The sequence below is a fragment of the Pristiophorus japonicus genome, chromosome 1, assembly GCF_044704955.1.
Source record: "Pristiophorus japonicus isolate sPriJap1 chromosome 1, sPriJap1.hap1, whole genome shotgun sequence".
Lineage (NCBI taxonomy): Eukaryota > Metazoa > Chordata > Chondrichthyes > Pristiophoridae > Pristiophorus > Pristiophorus japonicus.
This window is the reverse complement of record NC_091977.1, coordinates 182,514,283-182,532,018: the sequence shown is the minus strand read 5'-3', so window position 1 is coordinate 182,532,018 and position 17,736 is coordinate 182,514,283.

Genomic DNA, 17,736 nt, shown 5'->3' with positions numbered 1-17,736 from the left:
CTGTTACTGTCCCTGCAAGCCATTTGGGACCCCAGCCATAGTTTAGCACAAACACTTTGTCCCCTATCTCATTCCACCTCCCCCTCGAATTTCGGTCATGGTACTCAATAAGCTTCCGGCGCTTTGCCTCAACAATTTCATGCATGTCTGGGAGGATTAACGAGAGCCTAGTCTTTTAAGGTCCATTTCATCAATAGTTGCGCGGGGGGAACCCCAGTCAACGAATGTGATCGAGATCTGCATGCCAGCAGCAGTCGCGACAGGTGGCTCTGCAGCGTGGGACCTTGGATTCTGAGCATGCCTTGTTTAATGATCTGCATTGCTCGCTCCGCCTGGCCATTGGAAGTTGGCTTAAAAGGTGCCGTCGTAATGTGATTTATACCGTGGTCAACTATAAAATCGTGAAATTCTGCGCTGGTGAAGCACGGACCATAATCACTGATCAATATGTCAGGAATGCCGTGTATTGCAAACATGGTTCTAAGGCTCTCCACAGTGGTGGAGGTGGTGCTCGAGTTTAACATGGTGCATTCGATCCATTTTGAAAATGCATCAACGACTACGAGGAACATTTTGCCTATGAATGGGCCCACATGGTCTAAATGCACCCGCGACCACGGTTTGGTGGGCCAAGGCCAGGGGCTTAGAGGGGCCTCTCTGGGGGCATTACTGAGCTGGGTACAAAGGGGCACCGACGGATGCAGAGCTCCAAGTCCGTGTCAATGCCAGGCCATCAGACATGAGATCTGGCTATGGCCTTCATAAGGACGATCCCCAGGTGCTCGTGATGGAGCTCCCGGACAAATGCCTCCCTGCCTCGTAAGGGCATAACTACTCGGCTGCCCCACATCAGGTAGTCTGCCTGTAGTGAGAGTTCATGCATGCGGCTATGGAAGAGTTTGACCTCCTCGGGGCAGGCATCACGAACCTCTGCCTAGTCACCGGTTAAAATGCATCTTTTAACTGGAGATAACGTGGGGTCGCTGGTTGTCCAGGCTCTGATTTGGCGAGCCGTCATGGGCGAACCTGTGGATTCAAAGGCATTGATTGCCATGACCATCTCACAGTCCTGTTCGTCAGACCCTTCTGTGGTCGCCAGGGGTAGCCTGCTAAGTGCATTGGCACAGTTGTCTGTGCCTGGTCTGTGCCTTATCGTGTAGTCGTAAGCCGCCAGCATGAGTGCCCACCGCTGAATGCGCGCCAAGGCGTTGGCGTTGATTGCCGTGCACTCGGATAGTAGGGACGTGAGGGGTTTGTGGTCAGTTTCTAATGCAAACTTGGCCCCGAAGAGGTATTGGTGCATCTTTTTGACACCGTACACGCACGCGAGCGCCTCCTTCTTAACCATACCGTACCCGCGCTCCGCCCGCAAAAGTGACCTGGAGGCAAAAGCAACGGGATGCAATTTACCCGCATCATTGACGTGCTGTAAAACGCACTCGACCCCGTATGCTGATGCATCACACGTAAGGACTAACTTTTTACCTGGGTCAAAAAAGGCTAAAACACTCTTGGAACATAGAAGGTTGCGTGCCTTATTGAAGGCGCGTTCTTGGGCGTCCCCCCAAAACCAATCGCACCCCTTTCTGAGTAGCACATGGAGAGGCTCCAGCAGCATGCTCAAGTTCTGCATAAAGTTCCCAAAGTAATTGAGTAGCCCGAGAAAGGCGCGCAGTTCCGAGACATTCTGGGGCCTGGGTGCCAGGCGAATCGCTTCGGTTTTGGATTCGGTTGGGCGGATTCCATCAGCGGCAATCCTTCTGCCCAAAAATTCAACCTCAGGCGCAAGAAACAGACACTTGGATTTCTTAACTCTTAGGCCTACCCGATCCAATTGACTTAGTACTTCCTTAAGATTGCGGAAATGAGAGTCGGTGTCCCTGCCCGTGATGAGTATGTCATCTTGGAACACAACCGTCCCCGGGATGGACTTGAGCAGACTTTCCATGTTGCGCTGGAATATAGCAGCTGCCTACCTGATGCTGAATGGGCATCGATTGTACACAAAAAGGCCTCAATGTGTGTTGATGGTGGTGAGTAGCTTAGACTCTTTGGTCAGTTCTTGCATCATATATGCAGATGTGAGGTCAAGTTTCGAGAAAAGTTTTCCTCCAGCCAACGTGGCAAATAGGTCCTCCGCTCTGGGCAGCGGGTATTGGTCCTGTAGGGAGATTCTGTTTATGGTAGACTTGTAAACCCCACAGATTCGCATGGATCCTTCAGACTTCATGACGGGGACGATGGGACTTGCCTAGTCGCTGAATTCCAGCAGAAGCCGGTCCAGTTCATTTTCAATCTTTTCTCTCATCACATAAGGCACAGCTCTAGCCTTGTGATGGACCAGTCTGGAATTCTGTGTGATGTAGATTTTAACTTTAGCCCCTTTGAAGGTGCCTACACCTGGCTGAAAGAGATGTTCAAAACGGCTTAGAACTGTTGAGCAGGAGGTCCGTTCCTCTGACGACATGGTGTGAACATCATCCCATTTCCAATTAAGTTCTGCGAGCCAGCTTCTCTCCAACAGGGCTGGGAGATCCCCGGGGACAATCCACAGGGATAGTCAGCGCACCGTCCCTTTGTGTGTGACTGAGAGCATGGCGCTGCCAAGGACTGGGACGATTTCTTTAGTATAGGTCCTTAGTTTGGTGTCGATCTGTATGAGTTTTGGTCTGTTGCTTTTGTGTGGCCACAGCTGTTCAAATTGTTGAACGCTCATGAGGGATTGACTGGCCCCCGTGTCCAGTTCCATGTTGACGGGTAATCCCGTTGAGTAGAACCCTCATCATAATTGGAGGCGTCTTGGTGTAAGAACAGTGAACATTGATCGTGTTAACCCGCTGTACCTCGGCGTCCCGTGCACTGTTCCAACCATCTTCTGGTCCGCTTTCCGACCCTTCCGATTCATATACCAGCTGAGCTGCTGTTTTTCTGCACATGCGAGCCAGATGCTCTGTGTAGTTGCAATTTCTGCAAATGGCATGCTGAAATCGACACACCCTGGTTGAGTGCCTTCCCCCACATCTCCAACACAGACCGTTTCCATTGTTTCCGAAGGATGAGCTGCATCTGGCTAATCTCCCTTGAGCTTCTCTCAATCTGTTATTGATTGCTCGCATTGTGGGTTGATGAGGTGTGATCAGCCGTTCATGTGGCCCTTGATTTTGATGGCTTCTGGCACCGCTGTCTGCTGCTGAAGGCCTGCTCTCCTGCCTTTGTCTGTGTGTGGGGGTAGCGGTTTGTTTCACAATGTGAACCCCTTGTTCCGATGCCTCGTTGGTTGTCGTACCCGAAGTATAGATCAGCCTCGTTTCTTCTTCGCCTGCCAAGAACGTCTGTGCGACCAGTGCTGCTGCCTCTAGAGTCAAGTTCTTAGTCTCTATAAGCTTTCAGAATATGCCTGCGTGGCCTATTCCTTCAATAAAAAAGTCTCTCAGTACTTCTCTCCTTAGTTCATCAGGGAACTCACATGAACTAGCCAGCCTCCGAAGTTCCGCCACGAAGTCGGGTATGCTTTGGCCCACACATCGTCTGTGGTTGTAGAACCTGTGTCTGGCCATGTGTAGGCTGCTCGCTGGCTTCAGGTGGTCTCTCACCAGTGTGCTCAACTCCTCAAACGACTTGCTTGCTGGTTTCTCGGGTGCCAGCAGGTCTTTCATTAAAGCATATGCTTTCGAGCCACAGCTGGTCAAGAGATGGGCTCTTCCCTTGTCTGCCTTATCATCACCCAGCCAGTCTTTGGTCACAAAGCTTTGCTGGAGCCTTTCTATAAAGTCATCCCAATTGTCTCCAGCACTGTATTTCTCATCTGAGCTGTTGGTAGCCATTCTGTGGATTCTGTGATCCCGTAACTCGTCGCCACTGTTAAGTCCTGACTCTAATGTACCGACTTACACAAGACACATGCTGAAGTCAAGGTCACTCCCAGTGCTGCACTTGCCTGAAACCTCCCTTTATATACCACAGTGGGACAGGTATGGAGTGTCTCCTGCAAGTGCACCCCTGGTGGTAAGGTATGCTTATTGTTACAGGTCATATCCAGTTACAGTCATGTATAGCATGGTAAGATGCAGTTATATACAGTAATGTGAGATACATGACAGGCTGTATCAACAATGTAACATTTAGAGGTAAGTCGATTCCATGGACATTATCCTTTTCCAAAAGCTCAGCATCGGGATGTGCTGAGCAATTGTCTAGCAGCAAGTATATTTTGCAGTTTTCCTCAAGGCCAGCTTCCGTGCAATGAGCACTTGCCTGAGGGACAAAATGCTTCTCAAACCAGTTCAGAAAGATTACCATGGTTACCCATGTTTTCTTATTGGCATAATAATGCATTGGCAATACTCTAAAAACCCTTGAAACATCTTGGATCCAGCTTCTCCCAATGACCATAAGCTTACACTTATGTGTCCCAGCCGCATTTGCAGCAAAAAGCACAGTCAACCTACCCTTGGTGCCTTTTACACCTGCTGGCTGCGTTTCTTCTGCTGCTGCTAATGTCTTTCGCAGTACGTAGCGCCAAAACAGTGCTGTCTCGTCAGCATTGTCCATTTGCTCAGGCGAAAGGTTTTCATCAGCAATTAGTTTGATGAACTTATCAATATAATTTTCAGCTGCCTCATGATCTGCTGAGACTTTCTCACCACATATTTTCAGTTGCCTGATGCCATGACGCCTTTTAAATTTGGCTAGCCAACCAGAAGGGTACTCGTATGGAGTTTCAATCCCCAGTTGTGCATGGAATATTTTAGCTTGTTGCATCACCATTGGGCCAGACAAAGGAACCTTTTCACTTCGCCTCTGTCACCACCATTCCATCACTGCTCGATCCACATCATCACATTTCGGCTTATGAATACTTTTTCTCTTACTCATTTCCTTATGAACATCACTTTCCGCATAAAACTTCATGAGCTATTCTTTCTGTTTTCTGATATCATAGATGGTGGCGAGTCCAACACCATACTCTTCACTCAATCTTCTCACTGAAGCACCTCTATCTAATCTCTGGAGTAACTCTACTTTCTTGGCAACTGAAAGTGAACTATACTCCCTCTTTCCTTTATCTGAACCCATTGGGGTATCTGTTGGCCATTTTGACATGTTTGCAATGACACAACACAAACTCCCAATCTTTACCTGTGCAGATCTTTAAATCGGGAAAAGCACAACAGAAATGGAGTCAGGTTGGGTGGGGTCTGATCATGGGATGTAGGTGGGTCAGCTGGGTAGCCCTATAATGTTTAATACCACTATTTTTTTAAAATGCTGAATTTAAAAGTTCATGTACAGCCAGGTGCAGGTACAGGTAGTATTTTTTTATCACAGGTACACGTGTGCAAACGTAAAATCGAAATCTGGTCGGGTGAGGTCAGGTCAACTCAGGTGAGGTCGGGTCAACTCCGCTCAGAGTCATGAGGCATTACGATCTGATCACGCGGGTTGCTGCTTTGGGGAGCTGCAGTGTGCTGTGCAGAGTTTGATTCTGGCTGGGAGGGGACTTGCACACAGGAGCTTGGTTGGTTCTGGCTGAAGGGACTTGTGTGCTGTGCAGAGCCAGGAGCAACGGTGCGATGACTGTGAAGACCTGACCTGGAACAGGTAGGATTGGCGTTTTTATTCTTGCAATTTTTGTCACTGTACAGTAGTTGGATTTCATTTTTTGACTTTTCACTGGGCCTGGCTGGCGGCGGTAACGGTATGGCAGAGTGTCCGGATTCCGGAACATTTTGCTGATTCTGGACGACCCTGCCACGGATTGTCCCAGAGTCCGGATTCCGGAACATTCCAGATTCCGGAACTCCGGACTTTTGACACTGCACCTGTAATACATTAGCTGTTACTCTAAATATACTTCAGGTAAACTCTAAGTACACTTGTCCTTGCTTAGGAGAGACAATAAAGCTTGCTGTAAGAAGAGGTGAATTATAGAATGTTTTGGATATGTGTTCGATATTAAAAACAATAACAACGTGCATTCTTATAGCACCTTTAATGTAGTGAATGTCCCGAAGTGTTTAACAAAGATGGAAATATAAGAGTGTTACAGTGTGTGGTTACTTTATTATGTAAGTGTTAGTAATGTGTTACAGTCAATGGATTTGATAATTAACTACAGTGAAAATGAAAATGTTAACTGCAATTAATTATCACCTAGCCACCTGAATTTTAAAAGCAAACTAACAGAGTAAACAAAAGCATCGTGCCACTGACAGTGTAATACACAAACACCTTCGCTTATGTGAAAAATTATGTCATGGCTCAATAACTGCTGCACTCATGACTGATGGGTCCTTCACACAGTGTAGAAATCACATGAGACGCTGATACAATATTCTACATTTACAAGCTAGATTTGACTAAGAAATACAGTTGACTCCCTTTATTTGCCCTTGTTAATGCATTACAATTGCATTTCCATTATCAGTCACTGGATAGTGATCATTGTTACTTATTTGTACTGAATGTCACAACAGGTTACATGAGCTATACATAGTTTAATGCTCCAGCTTCCTCCAAAACCTGAAGCACCACTGTTCATGTCTAGGCACAGATACACTGAATCATATAGGAGTCAGACTTCATGTTCGTCGGTCATTGGATAGTGATCAGGAACTTGAACTCTGCCTGATTTTCTCCTCACTAATTCGGTAGGCACCAAAATCAACTGTAGCACCTCCCCTGGTTACTTGGCTGAGGTCAGCTGACTCAATATAGAACCTGGAAACTTTGTGGTTTGTATGACTCGGTTACTTACTGGATAAACTCAACATTCACTTTCAGAGTTAAACCAGAGCTGAAGGAATGGAAAGCTGCTTCTATTTAACACTAAGACCTGTGCTAGTGGCACAGCTACTGACATCGGATGCTGCTGGCGGAAGGTAAACATGTCAGGATTTACTAAGGCTAATGGCTGGGAGGACTGATTTTTTTTTTACCTGGCCCTTTGTGAATCCGAGTAAATTTACTTTTGTGTTGCAGCAAGCTGGGCAAGACCTATGTTTGGAGTGGCAGTGCCACCAGCACAAATCTCACACAATATAAGAAGAGTGACTTAAATCTGCCACTCTCATTCCTTGTTTGTAAATTACCTTGCAGAAGACGTAGTGCCTTCTCCAGACCGAGGAACTTGCTGTCCTAGACCACTTCTGGGCTAGTTTATGCTAAATACTACAAAGATAATGAACCATGACACCTGTCTGATCTGCTATAAATAATACATCCACTGTTAAATTAACTTTTCTAACCTTGCAAGAGTATTTTGAGCCAAACTAACACTTATAGATGTAATGCCGACTAGGGAACAGGCTATCCTAGATTGGGTATTGTGTAACGAGAAGGGGTTAATCAACAGTCTTGTTATGCGGGGTCCTTTAGGGAAGAGTGACCATAACATGATTAAATTCTTTGTTAAGATGGAAAGTGAAATAATGCAATTGAAACTTGGGTCCTAAATCTAAACAAAGGAAACTACGAAGGTATGAGGAATGAATTGGCTGTGATAGATTGGGAAGATTCATTAAAAGGCATGACGGTGGATAGGCAATGGCTAACATTTAAGGAATGAATGCATGAGTTGCAACAGTTACACATTCCTTTCTGGCGTAAAAACACGAAAGGAAAAGTGGCCCAACCATGGCTAACAAAAGAAATTAAGGATCCTCTTTGGATCTAGTATTAGATCCAAAGAGGAGCTATACAAAGATGCCAGAAAAAGTAGCAAGCCTGAGGATTGGGAGCAGTTTAGAATTCAGCAAAAAAAGTCCAAGAGATTGATTAAGAGGGGAAAAATAGAGTATGACAGTAAATTTGCAAGGAACATAAAAACTGACTGCAAAAGTTTCTACAAGTACGTAAAAAGAAAAAGATTAGTGAAGATAAATGTAGGTCCTTTGCAGACAGAAATGGAAGCATTCATAACGGGGAACAAGGAAATTCAATAAATACTTTGGTTCTGTTTTCACGGAAGAGGACACAAATAATATTCCAGAAATGCGAGGGAACCAAGGGTCTAGTGAGCAATAGGAATTATAGAAAATGATTATTAATAAGAAAATAGTGCTGGAGAAACTAATGGGACTGAGGGCCGATAAATCCCCAGGACCTGATGATCTGCATCCCAGAGTACTAAAAGAGGTGGCCATGGAACTAGTAGATGCATTGATTGTCCTCTTCCAAAATTCTATAGATTATGGAACAGTTCCTGCAGATTGGAGGGTGGCAAATGTAACCCCACTATTTAAAAAAGGAGGGAGAGAGAAAACAGGGAACTACAGACCGGTTAGCCTAACATCAGTAGTAGGGAAAATGCTAGAGTCTATTATAAAGGATGTGATAACGGCACACTTAGATAATATCAACAGGATTAGACAAAGTCAACATGGAGTTATGAAAGGAAAATCATGTTTGACAAACCTACTGGAGTTTTTTGAGGATGTAACTGACAGAATAGATAAGGGAGAACTAGTGGATGTAGTGTATTTGGATTTTCAGAAGGCCTTTGATAAAGTCCCACATAAGAGGTTAGTGCGCAAAATTAAAGCACATAGGATTGGGGGTAATGCATTGGCACGGATTGAAAATTGGTTAACTGACAGGAAACAGAGTAGGAATAAACAGGTTTTTTTCCGGGTGGTGGGCAGTGACTAAGTGGGGTACCAGTGCAGTGCTTGGGCCCCAGCTATTCACAATATATATAAATGATTTGGATGAGGGAACCAAATGTAATATTTTGAAATTTGCTGACGCCACAAAACTAGGTGGGATTGTGAGTTGTGAGGATGAGTGAGTGGGCAAACACATGACTGATGCAGTATAACGTGGATAAATGTGGTTATCCACTTTGGTCGGGAAAGCATAAAGACAGAGTATTATTTAAATGGCGATAGCTTAGGAAATGTCGATGTGCAAAGGGACCTGGATGTCCCTGTACACCAGTCATTGAAAGCAAATATGCAGGTGCAGCAAGCAGTTAGGAAGGCAAACGGTATGTTGGCCTTCATTGCAAGAAGATTTGAGTACAGGAGCAAGGATGTCTTACTACAGTTATACAGGGCCTTGACGAGACCACACCTGGAGTATTGTGTGCAGTTTTGGTCTCCTTACCTAAGAAAGGATATACTTGCCATAGAGGGAGTGCAGCGAAGGTTCACCAGACTGATTCCTGGGATGGCAGGACACCCGTATGAGGAGAGATTGGATCGACTAGGCCTGTATTCACCAGAGTTTAGAAGAATGAGAGGGGATCTCATTGAAACGTATAAAATTCTGACGGGGTTGGACAGATTGGATGCGGAGAGGATGTTTCCCCTGGTTGGGAAGTCTAGAACAAGGAGTCGCAGTCACAGGACATGGGGTAGGAAATTTAGGACCGAGATGAGGAGACATTTTTTCACTCAGAGAGTGGGGAACCTGTGGAATTCTCTACCACAGAAGGCTGTGGAGGCCAAGTCTCTGAATATATTTAAGAAGGAGACAGATAGATTTCTAGACACAATAGGCATCAAGGGATATGGGGAAAAGCGGGAATATGGTGTTGAGATAGAGGACCAGTTGGCCTAACATCTGTAGTTGGGAAAATATTGGAGTTCATTATTAAAGAAGCACTAGCAGGATATTTGGAAAAGCATAATTCAGTCAGGCAGAGTCAGCATGGGTTTATGAAGGGGAAGTTATGTTTGAATTTGCTGGAATTCTTTGAGGATGTAACGAACAGGGTGGATAAAAGGAAACCAGCGGATGTGGTGTATTTGGACTTCCAGAAGGCATTTGACAAGGTGCCACATAAAAGGTTATTGCACAAGATAAAAGTTCACGGGGTTGGGGTTAATATATTAGCATGGATAAAGACTGGCTAACTAACAGAAAACAGAGAGTCGGGATAAATGGTTCATTCTCGGGTTGGCAATCAGTAACTAGTGGGGTGCTGCAGGGATCAATGTTGGGACCCCAACTATTTACAATCCATATTAACGACTTGGAAGAAAGGACCGAGTGTAACGTAGCCAATTTTGCTGACGATACAAAGATGGGAAGAAAAGTAATGTGTGAGGAGGATACAAAAAATCTGCAAAAGGACATAGACAGGCTAAGAGAGTGGGCAAAAATTTGACAGATGAAGTATAATGTTGGAAAGTGTGAGGTCATACAATTTGACAGAAAAAAATCAAAGAGCAAGTTAAATGGAAAAAAATTGCAAAGTGCTGCAGTAAAGCAGGACCTGGGGGTGCTTGTGCAGGGAAGTCTAGTTATACAAGGTATTGGTGAGGCCACACCTGGAATACTGCGTACAATTTTGGTTTCCATATTTACGAAAGGATATACTTGCTTTGGAGGCAGTTCAGAGAAAGTTCACTAGGTTGATTCCGGAGATGAGGGGGTTGACTTATGAGGAAAGGTTGAGGAGGTTGGGCCTCTACTCATTGGAATTCAGAAGAATGAGAGGTGATTGTCATGTATTCAACTGTCATTGTAATCAATGTATAAGCTGACCTAAGTTGTACACCTTGAGAACATTGACCACAGGGGGCGAACTTGTGGGAGACACTCCTAACCTGGACTTTCCTGTATAAAAGAAGAAGCTCTACCCACCGTCTCTCTCTTGAGGTCTTGGTAATAAAGGTAACTGGCCACAGAGTAACCTTCTCTCAAGTATGGGCCTCGTGTGCATTTATACTGTATAGTAAGGACATATCTTTGGCGACGAGAAACTTGGATTTAAACCACGCGAGCATAGCCACTAGCAGCACAGAAGAGAGGTACTGTGTTGGTGATGATTGGGATGACTTTATTGAGAGACTACAGTAAAGGTTTGTCACGAAGGAATCGTTGGGACAGGATTTGGCCGAGAAACGCAGGGCTCATCTCCTGATGGTTTGTGGATCCAGAACATACTCCCTGATGAAGGACCTTCTAGCGCCAGAGAAGCCGGCAGACAAGACATTCGAAGAGCTCAGTAAGTTGATCGGGAACACCTTAAACCGGCGAGCATCATGCACATGGCGAGGCACCGGTTTTATACGCACCGACGGCGAGAAGGGCAAAGCGTTCCAGACTTCGTGGCAGATCTCCGGTGACTGGCAAGCCTATGTAAGTTCCCAGATGTATGCAGAGCGGAGATGCTGCGAGACTTTTTTATTGAGGGCATCGGGCACGCTGGGATTTTCAGGAAACTGATTGAGACCAAAGACTTGACCTTGGATGCGGCGGCTCTGATAGCTCAGACAATTATTTCAGGGGAGGAAGAGACCAGAATGATTTATGGCAAATATCTTGGCTCAAATGCGACAAACGACTAGGGAGTTAACCTTGTTAACGCGGCACACAGTTCTCTAGGCAGACAAGGGCAATCGGACATGCCCCAGCATGCAGTCGACCCCAAAGGGGGAATTCAACAGAGACAATAGCTAGCTGAACAGCGATTCATGCCATCACAATGGAAAATGTGGCCAGTAATGGGGCCATCAACACCTGTTAATGGTGTGCTTAAGGACAGTTACAGAAACAGTCAGAGACGATCGACTGGGTAATGGACCTTTTGTTTCCAACATTGGGGCCTCCAGCTCATGCTGGAAGTGTGGAGACAAACACCCAGCCATCGCTTGCAGGTATCAGCAATATACCTGCAGAAACTGCAACGTCAGCGGTCACTTGGCACGTATGTGCAGGAAGCCTGCAGCCAGGTTGATGTACGAGGAGGACGGGCCCGATGTAAGCCCTATGAGGCCAAATGAATACTGGGGGAAATCGCGGGAAGCTGAAGTACAGCGAGTTCATGTGGAGCGGATATACAGTTCATATACCAGGACGCCACCGATAATGATGAAAGTGCTTCTCAATGGCATCCCAGTATTAATGGAGCTAGACACGGGGGCCAGCCAGTTCCTGATGAGTATCAAACAGTTCGAAAGGTTGTGGGTGTCCAAGGCCAGGAGGCCAAAATTATTGCTGATTGACGCACTGCTACGGACATATACAAAGGAGATCATTCCGGTGCTAGGCAGCGCCACGGTAGTCATGACCCAAAAAGATTCGGAGAACAGGTTGCCACTCTGGATTGTCCCGGGGGATGGTCCCGCACAACTGGAGAGGAGTTGGCTTGCTGTCATGAACTAGAAATGGCGCGATGTCAATGCAATTTCTTCTGTGGAGCGAGTATCATGCTCACAGGTCCTGGACAAATTTAACTCATTATTTCAACCCGGCATCGGCACTTTCATGGGGGCCAAGGTAGTGATTCACATAATCCCGGACGCCAGGCCAGTACACCACAAGGCCAGAGCGGTGCTGTACGTGATGCAGGAAAAGACAGAATGCGAATTGGACCGCCTGCTGAGGGAAGGCATCACTTCGCCAGTCGAATTCAGTGACTGGGTGAGCCTGATTGTGCCGGTGCGCAAGGCGGATGGGTTGGTCAGGATATGCGGTGATTGCAAGGCCACCATCGATTGGGTGTCACTCCAAGACCAGTACCCACTACCGAGAGCGGAGGACATCTTTGCGTCGCTATTCGGCGACAAACTTTTTTCAAATTTGGACCTGACCTCAGCTTACATGACCCAGGAGCTGGCGAGTCAGTCGAAGAAGCTGACCACCATCACGACACACAAAGGGTTGTTTGAGTATAACAGATGTCCGTTCGGGATTCGTTCAGCCGCCGCGATCTTTCAGCGAAATATGGAAAGCCTCCTCAAGTCGATACCAAGGACGGTGGTTTTTCAAGATGACATCCTCATCACGGGTCGCGATACTGAATAACACCTCCACAACCTGGAGGAGGTGCTACGCAGACTGGACCGGGTAGGGCTGCGACTGAAAAAGGCGAAGTGCGTCTTCTTAGCTCCAGAGGTAGAATTCCTGGGGAGGAGGGTAGCAGCAGACGGGATCAGACCTATTGCGTCCAAAACGAAAGCGATCCAGAGAGCACCCAGACCCCGTAACACGATGGAGCTGCGTTCGTTCCTGAGGCTCCTGAACTATTTTGGTAACTTTCTTCCCAAATTGAGCACGCTGTTAGAGCCGCTACATGTGCTCCTACGCAAAGGCTGCGATTGGGTCTGGGGGGACAGCCAGGAAAGGGCTTTAGATAGAGCACGCAATTTGTTAAGCTCCAACAAACTGTTAACGTTATATGACCCGTGTAAGAAACTAGTTTTAACGTGCGATGTGTCGTCCTATGGGGTCGGGTGTGTGTTGCAGCATGTGAATGCCAATGGTCAGTTACAGCCGGTAGCTTATGCCTCCAGAAGTCTGTCCCAGGCAGAAAGGGGCTACGGAATGGTCGAAAAGGAAGCGCTAGCATGTGTATATGCAGTAAAAAAAATGCACCAGTACCTGTTTGGCAGAAAGTTTGAGCTGGAGACAGATCACAAACCCCTTTTGGCCGACACCAAGGCCATAAATGCGAATGCATCGGCCCGCATACAGAGAGGTGGGCACTTACGTTAGCCGCCTATGAATACACAATTCGGCACAGACTGGTCATGGCTGTTGAAGCTTTCGAAAGTGAAGGCTCACCTGTGACAGCCCGTCAGATTAAAGTCTGGACAAATAAAGACCCGCTACTGTCTTTAGTTAAGAAATGTGTCCTGAATAGTGACTGGGCAGTCACGTACGGGGCATGCATTGAGGAGTTTAAACCGTTTCATAGGCGCAGGGATGAACTCTCGATTCAGGCCGATTGCCAACTGTGGGGAAACTGAGTAGTCAGGGAGGGATTCAAATTCCTGGGGCATTGGAACCGGTTCTGGGGGAGGTGGGACCAGTACAAACCGGACGGTCTGCACCTGGGCAGGACCGGAACCAATGTCCTAGGGGGAGTGTTTGCTAGTGCTGTTGGGGAGGATTTAAACTGATATGGCAGGGGGATGGGAACCAATGCAGGGAGACAGAGGGAAACAAAAAGGAGGCAAAAGCAAAAGACAGAAAGGAGATGAGGAAAAGTGGAGGGCAGAGAAACCCAAGGCAAAGAACAAAAAGGGCCACTGTACAGCAAAATTCTAAAAGGACAAAGGGTGTTAAAAGAACAAGCCTGAAGGCTTTGTGTCTTAATGCAAGGAGTATCCGCAATAAAGTGGATGAATTAGCTGTGCAAATAGATGTGAACAAATATGATGTGATTGGGATTACGGAGACGTGGCTCCAGGATGATCAGGGCTGGGAACTCAACATCCAGGGGTATTCAACATTCAGGAAAGATAGAATAAAAGGAAAAGGAGGTGGGGTAGCATTGCTGGTTAAGGAGCAAATTAAGGCAATAGTTCGGAAGGACATTAGCTTGGATGATGTGGAATCTATATGGGTAGAGCTGCAGAATACCAAAGGACAAAAAACGTTAGTGGGAGTTGTGTACAGACCTCCAAACAGTAGTAGTGATGTTGGGGAGGGCATCAAACATGAAATTAGGGGTGCGTGCAATAAAGGTGCAGCAGTTATAATGGGTGACTTTAATATGCACATAGATTGGGTTAACCAAACTGGAAGCAATACGGTAGAGGAGGATTTCCTGGAGTGCATAAGGGATGGTTTTTTAGACCAATATGTCGAGGAATCAACTAGGGGGGAGGCCATCTTAGACTGGGTGTTGTGTAATGAGAGAGGATTAATTAGCAATCTCGTTGTGCGAGGCCCCTTGGGGAAGAGTGACCATAATATGGTGGAATTCTGCATTAGGATGGAGAATGAAACAGTTAATTCAGAGACCATGGTCCAGAACTTAAAGAAGGGTAACTTTGAAGGTATGAGGCGTGAATTGGCTAGGATAGATTGGCGAATGATACTGAAGGGGTTGACTATGGATGGGCAATGGCAGACATTTAGAGACCGCATGGATGAACTACAACAATTGTACATTCCTGTCTGTCGTAAAAATAAAAAAGGGAAGGTGGCTCAACCGTGGCTATCAAGGGAAATCAGGGATAGCATTAAAGCCAAGGAAGTGGCATACAAATTGGCCAGAAATAGCAGAGAACCCGGGGACTGGGAGAAATTTAGAACTCAGCAGAGGAGGACAAAGGGTTTGATTAGGGCAGGGAAAATGGAGTACGAGAAGAAGCTTGCAGGGAACATTAAGACGGATTGCAAAAGTTTCTATAGATATGTAAAGAGAAAAAGGTTAGTAAAGACAAACGTAGGTCCCCTGCAGTCAGAATCAGGGGAAGTCATAACGGGGAACAAAGAAATGGCGGACCAATTGAACAAGTACTTTGGTTCGGTATTCACTGAGGAGGACACAAACAACCTTCCGGATATAAAAGGGGTCGGAGGGTCTAGTAAGGAGGAGGAACTGAGGGAAATCCTTATTAGTCAGGAAATTGTGTTGGGGAAATTGATGGGATTGAAGGCCGATAAATCCCCAGGGCCTGATGGACTGCATCCCAGAGTACTTAAGGAGGTGGCTTTCGAAATAGTGGATGCATTGACAGTCATTTTCCAACATTCCATTGACTCTGGATCAGTTCCTATGGAGTGGAGGGTAGCCAATGTAACCCCACTTTTTAAAAAAGGAGGGAGAGAGAAAACAGGGAATTACAGACCGGTCAGCCTGACATCGGTAGTGGGTAAAATGATGGAATCAATTATTAAGGATGTCATAGCAGTGCATTTGGAAAGAGGTAATATGATAGGTCCAAGTCAGCATGGATTTGTGAAAGGGAAATCATGCTTGACAAATCTTCTGGAATTTTTTGAGGATGTTTCCAGTAGAGTGGACAAGGGAGAACCAGTTGATGTGGTATATTTGGACTTTCAGAAGGTTTTCAACAAGGTCCCACACAAGAGATTAATGTGCAAAGTTAAAGCACATGGGATTGGGGGTAGTGTGCTGACATGGATTGAGAACTGGTTGTCAGACAGGAAGCAAAGAGTAGGAGTAAATGGGAACTTTTCAGAATGGCAGGCAGTGACTAGTGGGGTACCGCAAGGTTCTGTGCTGGGGCCCCAGCTGTTTACCCTGTACATTAATGATTTAGACAAGGGGATTAAATGTAGTATCTCCAAATTTGCGGATGACACTAAGTTGGGTGGCAGTGTGAGCTGCAAGGAGGATGCTATGAGGCTGCAGAGCGACTTGGATAGGTTAGGTGAGTGGGCAAATGCATGGCAGATGAAGTATAATGTGGATAAATGTGAGGTTATCCACTTTGGTGGTAAAAACAGAGAGACAGACTATTATCTGAATGGTGACAGATTAGGAAAAGGGCAGGAGCAAAGAGACCTGGGTGTCATGGTACATCATTCATTGAAGGTTGGCATGCAGGTACAGCAGGCGGTTAAGAAAGCAAATGGCATGTTGGCCTTCATAGCGAGGGGATTTGAGTACAAGGGCAGGGAGGTGTTGCTACAATTGTACAGAGCCTTGGTGAGGCCACACCTGGAGTATTGTGTACAGTTTTGGTCTCCTAACCTGAGGAAGGACATTCTTGCTATTGAGGGAGTGCAGCGAAGGTTCACCAGACTGATTCCCGGGATGGCGGGACTGACCTATCAAGAAAGACTGGATCAACTGGGCTTGTATTCACTGGAGTTCAGAAGAATGAGAGGGGACCTCATAGAAACGTTTAAAATTCTGACGGGGTTAGACAGGTTAGATGCAGGAAGAATGTTCCCAATGTTGGGGAAGTCCAGAACCAGGGGACACAGTCTAAGGATAAGGGGGAAGCCATTTAGGACCGAGATGAGGAGGAATTTCTTCACCCAGAGAGTGGTGAACCTGTGGAATTCTCTACCACAGAAAGTTGTTGAGGCCAATTCACTAAATATATTCAAAAAGGAGTTAGATGAAGTCCTTACTACTAGGGGAATCAAGGGGTATGGTGAGAAAGCAGGAATGGGGTACTGAAGTTGCATGTTCAGCCATGAACTCATTGAATGGCGGTGCAGGCTAGAAGGGCCGAATGGCCTACTCCTGCACCTATTTTCTATGTTTCTATGTTTCTATTCCCCAGAAGAGCAGAGAGGTGTTTATCAGAGAACTTCACAATGAGCACCCAGTCATTGTCATGATGAAGGCAATTGCCAGGTCATACGTTTGGTGGCCAGGGATAGATGCAGACCTGGAACTTTGTGTTCACAGGTGCAACACGTGTGCTCAGCTGGGCAATGCACCCAGGGAAGCCCCCCTTAGCCCCTGGTCCTGGCCCGCAAAGCCATGGTCACACATCCATGTGGACTACGCAGGTCCTTTCATGGGAAAAATATTTTTGTTTGTAGTAGACGCCTACTCCAAATGGATTGAGTGTGCCATTTAAATTCAAGCACATCCTCTGCCACGGTAGAAAGTCTACGGGCAATGTTCGCCGCCCTACCAGACGTCTTGGTCAGCGACAATGGCCCGTGCTTCACAAGCACTGAATTCCAGGACTTCATGGCAGGCAATGGAATCAACCATGTCAGAACGGCACCGTTCAAGCCAGCCTCAAACGGCCAGGCGGAACGAGTAGTGCAGATAATCAAACAGGGGATGCTCATAATCCAAGGGGGTTCCCTACAAAGCCGCTTATCACGCCTCCTGTTGGCCAATAGATCCCGACCACACTCACTCACAGGGGTTCCACCCGCAGAGATGCTAATGAAAAGGACGCTTAAAACCAGGTTATCCCTTATACACCCTACTATGAAAGAAATTGTTGAGAGCAGGCGTCAGTCACAATGTGACTACCATGGCAGGAATGCGAGGGCGCGATGTATTGATGTCAATGACCCTGTTTTTGTCCTTAATTACGCTTCAGGGCCCAAATG